This window comes from Rhipicephalus microplus, chromosome 9 (genome assembly GCF_043290135.1).
Source record: "Rhipicephalus microplus isolate Deutch F79 chromosome 9, USDA_Rmic, whole genome shotgun sequence".
Taxonomy (NCBI): Eukaryota; Metazoa; Arthropoda; class Arachnida; order Ixodida; family Ixodidae; genus Rhipicephalus; species Rhipicephalus microplus.
The window spans coordinates 43,898,777-43,910,221 of NC_134708.1; the positions used below are offsets into that span (position 1 = coordinate 43,898,777).

At 43.2% G+C, this 11,445-nt stretch overlaps 1 protein-coding gene across 3 annotated transcripts in view; it reads left to right on the top strand.

The window, feature by feature from the left end:
• The window catches only part of LOC119185875 (uncharacterized), a 38,651-nt gene extending 38,403 nt beyond the window's left edge, over positions 1-248 (top strand). For all 3 annotated transcript variants that reach the window (XR_012886327.1, XR_012886330.1, XM_075874408.1), the window contains one exon: positions 26-248. The gene's annotated coding sequence lies outside the window, so the exon portion shown is untranslated. The remainder of the gene's footprint in view (positions 1-25) is intronic.
• Positions 249-11,445: the final 11,197 nt, after the last annotated feature.

Below are 11,445 nucleotides of genomic sequence, written 5' to 3' on the forward strand. Positions count from 1 at the left end.
TCTCTTTGCATGTTCTCTTGTGCAGCATCCCATGAGCAGGACCATTCACTCGTGTCCGTAGGAGGTGGACTGTACTCCTGCCGACAGTGCACATATGTGACCAAGAGCAAGGGAAACATGAAAAGACACCTTCGCATACATACAGGCGAGCGGCCTTTTCAATGCCTCTTGTGCCCAGCAGCGTTCACTGAAAAGAGGACTCTTAAAGACCACATTCGTACGCACACAGGAGAGCGTCCTTTTTCCTGTGACCAATGCAATGCATCGTTTGCAATGAGAGCTTCCCTTGTGAGCCACATGCGTACCCACACAGGAGACCGTCCCTTTTCCTGTGACAAATGCAGTGCATCGTTTTCTCAGAGAACATTCCTCAAGGCCCATATGATCACCCACACAGGGGAGCGTCCTTTCTCATGTGACTTCTGCAATGCATCTTATTCACGGAAAGGGCATCTCATGGACCACATGCAGAAGCACGCAGGACAACGTCCCTTTTGCTGTGACCACTGCAGTGCATCTTTTTCACTGAAAACGGACTTCGTGAATCACATGCACACCCACACAGGAGAGCGTCCCTTTTCGTGTGACCAATGCAGTGCATCATTTGGACAGAAGGGGTTTCTGGTTAACCACATGCGCACCCACACAGGCATAGTGTTTCCTAAAATTAATTAAAGGGGACTCTGGCACTCTGATTGCTGAGTGACCATGGGAATTAGGAGTATTTAATTTCATTTAATTACCCTAATGACTTCTCTAGGGAGTGTTACATAAGGGGTGGATGTAGAGAAAACATACAAAATGGTAACCACATATATAGGTTATTTGCTAGACAGGTAATGCAAGAATAAGGTCGGGCAGGTAATGGTGGCAATGCTGTGAAAAGGGTCGTTCCATTTAGATGATGAGTGTTGAAACAATGAGGCAGAAAATTTCGTGGTGCGGCTGCATGGACTGGTGACTTGCAGGGCATGACCGGTGCGATGAGATATGCTGGTTGACGGGGTGATGTCCGGGCAGTCACGTGGGCTGAATTATAACTTGTGGAACAGAGCTTTGTTGGCAATGGAACCACAAAGTGCAAGAGTTGATATAGATGATTTTTCCCTTAACGATGACACACTGATATGGTATGAGTAGGATGAATGAATAAATTGTACAGCGTGGTTCTGCGGTGCCTCAAACGAATTTGTTAGATAAGCCTGAGATAGGCTCTAAATGGCAGCAGCATACTCAAGCTTTGGTCTGGTTATGGATTTGTAGGCTATATGTTTTAGATGCTTGAGAGCATGATGCAAGTGACGTTTTAGAAATTCGAGTGATTTTTTAGCTTTTGCTATAATACTAGTGACATGTTTAGGTTAGAAAGATAATAATTTGCATTTAGTGGGGTCAAGTGTAATGAGCCACTGATTATGTTAAACTGCTTGCTGTTCAGATGGATTAGTGATAGTATGATAAATGGTTCAGTCATCAGCAAACAAATGGCTGTGACATGAAACGTGTAAAGGTAAGTTGTTAATGTGTATTTGGTACAATATAGGGCGTAAAACCGAACCCTCGGGAATAACAGAAGTTATGGAAGAGAAAAACACTCATTAAAAAGAACTGACTGTGACCGCTTCCTCAAAAAAGCCGCAATTCAATTAAGAACACAAGGGTTAATGTTTAAGCTTGAAAGTTTAAAAAGAAGCGTATGAGACATTTCATCACATGCTTTCACGAAATCTAAAAAGAAGCCATCAGTTTGTTAGTTACAGTTCAAGTATAGATCATGAAGGAAGTTAGCTCGCTAAATTTCACAGGATAGACCTTTGCGAAAACCATGCTTTGAAGGAATAAAACAATGATTTACGTCTAGGAAGGTCATAATTTGTGAATAAATGACGTGTTCGATAATTTTACATGGTATACTTGTTAATGCTATTGGACGATAATTTAATGGTTGCTGCTTACTGCCAGACTTACGAATGGAAATGACCTTTCCCCTTTCCAGTCATCAAGTAAGTGTCGTGTTGACAGGGACTGGGAAAACCGAAGACGCAAGAAAGCAGCCGAGATGTTCTTCGTATTGAGTAAAAACTTAAAATAATTTCATCGTAACCATCTGATGATATCAGTTTTAGATTATTTATGCGAGATATTATGTCATCAACGGAAAAAACAATCTCGAGCATTGACAGATCACTGGTAATGCACTTTGATCTTAGTACGATTGGAGGCATGGCATGATCATTAGTAAACACTCTTGCACCGGCAGTGTTAAATACGTCTACACATTCCTCATTACTTACAACATCATTGTTGTCATTGGAAAGGGTTATCGTACGTTTGTGTTCAGGGTTATTCACATGCCAAAATTATTTTGGATTTTGCGTTAGCATACAGGGAAGGTCATCGTGAAAAAACTTGTACTCAGCACTGTAATGCCGCAAAGTACTCGGTTTCAGCTGGGTAGTACCTAGCCCACCACAACAAGTTGTTTCTCTGTTTAGCAGCTCGACAGCATCTTTTTTGTCTTATTTTTGAGTCGCTATAGTGATTTATTGAACCAGGGTTTGTTTTTATTAGGGTGAAAACTACATACAGAAATATACTTATCACTTAGTTCTAGTACTTTGCCCTTGAAAAGTATGCAGTTTTCTTGTACTTAATTATTACAAAATTGCATCTCAAATACTGGGAAAAATTGGTTTAGTTCGCTATCGATAGCTTCATAAGTAGCCTTAGCTTCATAAATAGCCTTATCATAGAGTCAAATTGTTTTCTTATAGGTTTCACATACTAGTGGGGCAAAGTTAAAAGTGGCATGAACAACCTTGTGATCGCTTATTTCCCTTAAGTATGTTATAGATGTCATACAGTCGGGCTGGTTGGTTAATATCAAGTCTTGTATGTCTGAAGAGCTCTGTGTGACTGACACCTGTTCGTTCAGTTATCAACTGCGAGAGGTTGAAGTTGAGACACACATCGACAGTTAGTTGCTTTAGGGCTACTTGTTAAAGTTGTATGGTTATGCCAGTCAATGTGAGGGTAATTGAAATCGTCGAACAGCACGATGTTTGCGTTTGGGTGGACTCTTGTAAGAGTGTGGAATTTTGTTCACTTTGTGCGGGTAATCGGGGTTGCTTTGGAGCGGCCTATAGCAGACACCTAGAAGTACGGTTCGCCGTACTGTGCAGCCGATGACCCGTAATATTTCAATGTCTGAATTGATGTGCAATGCTGAAGATGGTAGTTGCTGATCTACCGCTACAAGGACTCCTCCATCCCACCTCCCCGTCCATCTTTGTGATAGAGATTAAAGTTGGGCAGGTCGACAAGAACTTCAGCGTCACTGATGTTGCTATGTAGCCATGTTTCAGTTAGTATGAGTACATTGCTGGTAGACGATAAGACAACGTTTGACCCAAGTTTTTCGCTTTGGCAAGAAGCTGCTAATATTGGTAAAGATTACAAAAATGTAAGGTTAGCTTGAAAAACATTGCTATGATGCATTTTTTTTCCATTACAAGCTGTTGATTGCTATTGTAATTCTTTGATTGTTTGTGAGACTTAATCATAAATATATTCTTTTGAACAGATAGAAAGTGTCTCGTAAGACAAAAAAAAGTGAGCAGATTTAGCATTGGCAAAAGCCACCAAATGCTTACGGGCGCTTCTGACAGAGGACGAAGTCCTGTGCAATACTATAATTAGTTTCCTTTAGTTTTCAAGCATTAGAAAGTACAGCTTTTTTCATCTTGTAAAAGGAAATTTTATGGATAATAGGGCGACCACGCTCGATAGAGTGACGGCCTAGGCGATGAACCCTTTCGATTTCTGTAATTTAGTGCAAGGCCAAGGTGGTCACGACAATGCTGTATGACCAGTCCTTGATTTTGGATATAAGTTTCAGATTTACTAGGCTCGGGCAGGCCATGAGATACGAAGTTATTTCGCCGTGATCCATTTTCGGCATCGTCAAAATATTCAAGTTTCAATATTTGACGGCCTGTCTGGTCAGTATTGGACTTAATGTTGTCTATTTCTGTGCAAAGAAATATTCCGCTGGCTCAAGTGGGCGATAGTTTCAGGTTACTCACTTCTGAAATTAGTTTTGACTGACCAGGTGATATATTATTTTTCGAGTTTAGTGGCTGAGTTGGGGCCTGGATATGAGTCAACGTTGCCAGATCGCAACAGCAAGGAGTGAATGTCGTCAATACACTCGACAGCAATCAAATAGCAGCACTGTGGGCTCGACAGCTGCAGCAAAAAATAGTTACTTGATTTCTTCGAGAACAGACCATATTGTTTACTAAACTGCATGGCAAATGTAAGCGAGTTACTTTTTTGCACTGTGGCACTGCTGTCGAGCCCACAAGGCGCCACAGTTGATCGCAGCTCTTTTGTAGGCGACGTGAAAGTTGATGTTTCAGGTAATGCGGCCTCCCACGGTGAAGTGAGGACCGACATTTTCAGAGTCGGTACCATCTGGTAGGTTAAGGTGCTGGCTTCCGATTGGGTAAGGGGTGTTGATCGGCAGAAGGCTTGAGTTTTCCAGCCACTTCTTTGGTAGTGGCATGTCGACGGTGTCGGTGGTGGCGAAGAATAAGGCAGGCAACAGCATGTGCGAGAAAACAAGCCAAACACCTTTCGGAAGTTAATTAAAGCTCGTGCTACCAATCAACTGGAATCAATGACTTTCTTAATAATGTGAGCAAATTTTAAAATTCCTGTTGAACATTTTTTTGTGAAGCTTGGCTGGCGAGGTTGAATTCGTCCAAGTAACTTGTTATTCTAAGGCAAATAATTTTTCTTGGACTCTACCGAAAAGCACCAAGACTGGTCTATAGTTTCCCAACCTCTCTCTTGCTTTTGTTTCTACAAAGGAGTAATTTTAGCACCTTTCATCTTATTGGGTATACACCAGTTATAAATACGGTATTTATCGTATGTGGTTAGCACTAGTGAAGTACTGTTTTTAACAAGTTTGGCATATTAGGCAGATTTATTATCCATAACACAAGCGGTTTCGTGTAATGCAGAGATAACCGAAGCTACTTTCATTTCATATACAGGATGTATAAAAAATGAGGACTCGGAACAAAAAATGTATGACGCACCAAAGCTTGTTTCTGTTGATTTCAAGTGTGAATAAGATTACTAAATGCTTCGCTGATATCGTTTAGTGAGCTATACAAAACATTAAAAATTCAAGTCATCTTTTGATCTCCAAGGCTACGTTTTCAGAAAATTGCTTAGATAAATTCTTTTATTAGAAAAAGGAAGCCCAGTCTTAGGGGCATGCTACTTTAAAGCGTTGTAATAAATTACACAGCTTACGCAAAGAGCTCAAATCGATTTGTAGATTACCCTTAGGACTCTGTATACCTGTCCAATGCGGTTGTACAAAATTGTCGGAACCATTTCAGGGTTCACCAGTGGAGGTTTAACAACACGCCAAAAGGTGCGCAGAAAAATCTTCTTTAAATTTTTTGCACGTTCCTAGTGAAGTCATTTATGCATCTACTAGTAAGCGACACACCACCATGTGCAAAAGATGGTCTGTTTGACTTGGTAGGCATTTTTAAAGTGCCCACGATTTGGCAGCACAGTTGCACCAGCTCGTTAGATGCAGAAAACACGACATATTCAGCATACTTGCTGCTTTGCTTATCAGTTTTAAGGGGCTATGAAAGTTGTTTATGTACCTTGTTTATGTTTGCAGTACATGTTACTTGTGCCCTTGACTGGAATGTTATTGAAATCTCTTTATTTGTGGATCATGCTCAGTGTAACCATATGTAACATACACATGGCCCTATATGGTGCTTTAAGCTCATTATTTGGCATGGGGAGTTTCTGTTTAATTAAACGTTCTTTTCCTATGTTTCTACTTTCTTTTTTTTTTGCTTTTGAACTACAATTTCACTGTTGCCTTAGTAAACGATAAACATTCTGGTTGTGATTCTTGTTTGCAATTTTTTATGCTTGCTGTGTATCTCTTGCACTGTATATATATATATATTTCTTTTTCCCACCTCTCGATGTAGTACCCTCCTTGTGAGGGCCTTTATGGGGTTTCTTGAAATCAGTAAATTTTGGCTTTGAGCATTCATTTCTCTCATTACCTTTTGTCTCAAGTGATGCTTAAAGCACATTTAGTGTGTCAAGTTCAGTACGTTGTTTCGTCATATATTCATGGTGGTTTCGCCTTGTTGGCATCAGCAGGTGGCTTTCTAAGCATGGATCAATGTCTAGAGACTATCCACATTGAGTTTGATTTTCTATACATGTGTATAAAGTGGGATATCATATGACAAATGTGTGTGGTAGTGTAAGTGTTTTTGCTGAATAGCTCACTTTGTATTCGGTGGTAAATTAGGATATCATTGAAGCAGCATGGCGACATTAATGGGAAATGTATAAACAGAGATAGTACAAGTAGAGAACCAATTTTCTGTGCGATCCACATAAATGTGCCATCAGTTAAACACCAAAAACTGTGATGCCAGTCGGTTCCTTGCAAATGAATTTCTTTTTCAAATTTTAGTTTTTTCTATATTGACTTGTTTCACTTATATTGTGCTTGTTATGCTTCATGTATTGAAATATAAACTGATTTTGTTGCTGTTCAGGAATATGCAAAAATAAGTACAATAAATACTTTAACATCATCATCATCATGATCAGCCTGACTACGTCCACTGCAGGACAAAGGCCTGTCCCATGTTCCACCAGTCAACTCGATCCTGTGCTTGCTGCGGCCAATTTATACCCGCAAACTTCTTAATCTAATTTGCCCATCTAACCTTCTGTCTCCCCCCAACCCACTTGCCTTCTCTGAGAATCCAGTCAGTTACCCTTAATGAACAGCGGTTATCTTGTCTACGCGCTACATGCCCGGCTCATGTCCATTTCCTCTTCTTGATTTCAACTAAGATATCCTCAACTCTGGCTTGTTCCCTGATCCACTCGGCTCATTTCTTGTCTCTTAAGGTTACACCGACCATTTTTCTTTCCATTGCTTGCTGCGTCGTCCTCAATTTAAGCTGAACCCTCTTTGTAAGTCACCAGGTTTCTGCTCCGTAGCTAAGTTCCGGCAAGATGCAGGTGTTATATACCTTTCTTTTAAGAGATAGTGGCAATCTACCAGTGATGATTTGAGGGTGCTTGCCGTATATGCTCGCCCCCATTCTTAATCTTCTAGTACTTCAATCTCGTGGTTCGGCTCTGCAGTTATTACCTGTCCTAAGTAGACATCGTCTTTTACAACTTCAAGTGCACTATTACCTATCTCAAAGCTCTGCCTCGTCCAAGGTGTTTATACATTACTTTTGTTTTCTGCAGATTATTTTATGAGCTACCTTCCTGCTCTCCTTGTGCTATTCAGTAATCGTGAGTTGCAATTCGTCCCATGAGTTACTCAGCAATGCAATGTCATCGGCGAAGTGCAGGTTACTAAAGTACTGTCCATTAACTTTTATCCCTAACTTTTTCTATTCTAGGCCTTTGAAAACCTCCTATAAGCATGCGGTAAGCAGCATTTTGTATATTTTATCCCCCTGTCTTATACCCTTCCTGATTGGTATTTTTTCGCTTTCTCCATCGAGCACTATGGTGGCTGTTGATCTTCTGTAGATTTCCTCCAGGATGTTTATATATGCTTCGTCGATGCCCTGATTTCGCAGTGTCTGCATGACAGCTGATATTTCTATTAAAATCAAATGTCTTCTCCTAATAAGTGAAGGCTATGCACAGTGGTTGACTGTATTCTGAGCCTTTCTCTATTATCTGATTGATAGTAAGAATGTGCCCCGCCGCGGTGGTCTAGTGGCTAAGGTACTCGGCTGCTGACCCGCAGGGCGCGGGTTCGAATCCCGGCTGCGGCGGCTGCATTTCCGATGGAAGCGGAAATGTTGTAGGCCCATGTGCTCAGATTTGGGTGCACGTTAAAGAACCCCAGGTGGTCTAAATTTCCGGAGCCCTCCACTACGGCGTCTCTCATAATCATATAGTGGTTTTGGGACGTTAAACCCCACATATCAATCAAATCCATCATATTAAGAATGTGATCGATTGTTGAGTAGCCTGTTCGAAATCCTGCTTGTTCTTTTGGTTGATTGAATTCTAATGTCTTAATTTTCTGAGTAATTACCTTTGTAAATATTTTATATACGATGAAGAGAAAACTGACTGGCTTGTAATTCTTAAAGTCATTGTCATCATCTTTCTTGTGTATTAAGATGATGTTAACATTCTTCCAAGATTCTGGTACTCTTTCCGCCAGGAGACACTTCGTAAACAGGGTGAAAGTTTTTTTAATCCTTCGTCATGCGGCAGATCTCATGTTACCTGATCCTCACCAGCAGCTTTGCCTCTTCGCCTTTCCTACAAGGCTTTTTTGACTTTTTCTATCTTTACTGGTGGGATGCAATCTGAAATACTGCTAGTTATTATAGCAAGGCCGTGGTTGTTCCGGCTACTGTACAGATCTCTGTAAAACTCCTTTGCTATTTTAACTCTTATCCATATTGGTAATTACTTTGTCTTCCTTATCCCTTAGTGCATACACCTAGTTTTTGCCTATCCCCAGTTTCCTCTTCACTGCTTTGAAGCTTTCTCCGTTCTTTAGAGCATGTTCAATTTTCTCCATGTTATACCTTCTTACATTGGTTACCTTACGCTGATTAATCAACTTCAAGAGCTCTGGGAATTCTATTTTGTCTATTGTATTCGAGGCTTTCATGCTTTGATGCTTTATAATAAAGTTTTGGTCTCCTGGGACAGCTTTCCAGTGTCCTGTATAGCTACAGTACCTTCAATTCCCACTGCACACTCTATAATGATACTCGTCAGATTATCATTAATTGCGTCAACGCTAAGGCTTGTTTTCTCGATAAGAGCTGTGTGACTGTTTTGAAGCAAGACTCTGAATTCCTGTATTTTCGCTCTCAGTGCTAGCTCATTGATTGGCTTCTTGCGAACCAGTTTATGTTGTTCCTTCTTCAAGTCTAGGTGAATTCCAGACTGTACCATTCTATGGTCACTGCATTGTACCTTGCCAAGCACTTCCACATCCTGCACAATGCTTGTGTGTGCACTCAGTATAAAGTCTATTTCCTTCTTACTTTCACCATTAAGGCTCCTTCATGTCCACTTACAGTTTCCTCGATTTTGGTAAAAGGTATCCAAGATCCGTAAATTATTTCATTCTGCAAATTTTACTGTGTTCTCTATGTGTCAGATGCGACGCACGGACAACACAGGGCACGGCGCTGAAGCGCCGGCTGACAAGAAGTACGCAGCAGCCGGTAGCTAAGAAAGAACTCATGTATATATACAAGCATCATGATATATACGTATGTACATAGTCCCCTTGGGGCCAGCCTACGGGTTCCAAAATCAGAACCGAAACCCCGATACCACATCATCCCCCCCTTTCGAAGTGAATGACATGCGGGATCTTAACATGTAACGAAGGCAATCTAAGAATGAAAATGTATCGTATACACAGAAAATTGCACAGCATACCAGCGTCAATAAATATAAGCAAAGTCAAGGGTCAAGGCACACGCCACACACCACACTATCATTCTTTCCACGAGAGAGGATGTCTGCATAGTGACTTTCTCGCTTAAGTCTACAGCGTCGACGCCTGTAGTGGTGCCATTTCCACGACGGGCACTGTGGCTGTGTACAGCAGTCTGGTGGTATGTAAGAATCGGCCCATTTGCTGTCCTTCCATTGTACTTCTGGCACAGTAGAGGCCAAAGCAAGCATAAAACGACGGTTTGATGGGACACGGCTTGACGTCACCAATGCAAGCGCCGTGCACAGAACAGGAACGAGCATGACCGGCGCAGACACGACCAGCGGAAGCACCGCTGTTGCGTGCTGAATCGGAACTGACTCTGGAATCTCGGCTGTCACACTCGGCAGGTGCACCTCCGGTGGACGGCAAACAGAAACAGTATCCTGGAGATCATCCTGAGTCGGAAGAAGTAGAGCCAGAGTGGAAGTAGCAGGCACAAGCGAAGTATGGACAGATGAGATGGAAGTGGGTAAAGTATGGTCAGCAGTAGAGGGCCCGACCGGAACAACCATCCTTGCAGTAGAAGTACTCCCAGTCGAAGCATGTATAGTCCGGATATGCCCAAGTGCAGGCAACACGGCAGGAGCAGGCACGTCAAGGACATGATCAGCTGGGACGCCAACAGTTGCAGCCCCAGTAAGCACACTCTCAGTCTGTGCCGGAATCGTCGTAGCCACTTGCAGGACAGTAACTGTACTGGTCACCGTCGATGTGCCTTGATGACTGGTCGACTCAGTAGTAGTGCGGCAGACCTGCACACAGTGTCCACGACGTCCGCACCGCAAACACGTCCGGCTCCTGGCAGTGCGTGTTTGGCCCAATGCCGTGTTCAGCTGGTAACAGGCACCCGCGCGAGCTGGCGGCGAAGCTGGAGAGGAGGTGTTCGCAGCAGCGGAGGGCAAGGAGGTGCACACAGGAGAAGTCTCACTGGCGCCATCTTTCACCGAAGCTTGGGGAGGACGGCTGCCATTTGACCTGGCATCTTGAATAATTCGGTGAGCTGAGCCGCCATCTTGAACCAGACGCTACGACACGGCGTCGACCAGTACTCTTGATAACTGTGTGATGACGTTTATTGAACCAGAGAAGTCGCAACGATGTCGCAACGAAAAATGGTCGTACGACAAGTCTGGCAAAGGCGGCCCAGGTTCTCGTGCAATCAGAGCACGGGGTTTTTCGTTCTCTTTGGAAGGCACATATGCGTTAGTGCGTATGCTCCACTACAATACCCCCCGGGGTGAAGAGTAGCCATCCTGGCGACTCAGGGAGTAGGCATGAGGGGGTCGTAGTAGGGCTTGAGACGGTCGACGTGTACGGTCTCGCATCCTCGACGGCGCAAATCTGGCGATTGTGTTAGCGGCTCGATGATGTAATTCACCGGCCAGGTTGCGTCAATGACACGGTATAGACCATGGTACCGGGCCAGAAGTTTAGAAGACAGGCCAGGAACGTGCGGGGGCATCCAAAGCCACACAACGGAGCCAGTACGAAACGTAGGCGCTATGTGATGACCGTCGTCATGTTGGGTTTTTTGTAGGTCTTGAGCCTCGCTTGTCATAGACCGAGCCAACTGACGGCAGTATTCAGCGTATCTGGCGACTTCTGAAAGCGGGGAGCATTCCGATGCATCAGGGCGGTACGGGAGTATAGTGTTGAGTGGGTGGGATGGTTCGCGGCCGTACAACAGAAAGAACCGGGAAAAACCGGTAGTCGCTTGCGTCGCGGTGTAGTAAGCGAAGGCAACAAAAGGTAATACAGCGTCCCAGTTAGTGTGGTCGGAGGAGGTGTACATCCTCAGCATGTCGCCAAGTGTGCAGTTGAACCGTTCCGTGAGACCATTCGTCTGTGGATGGTATGCGGTAGAT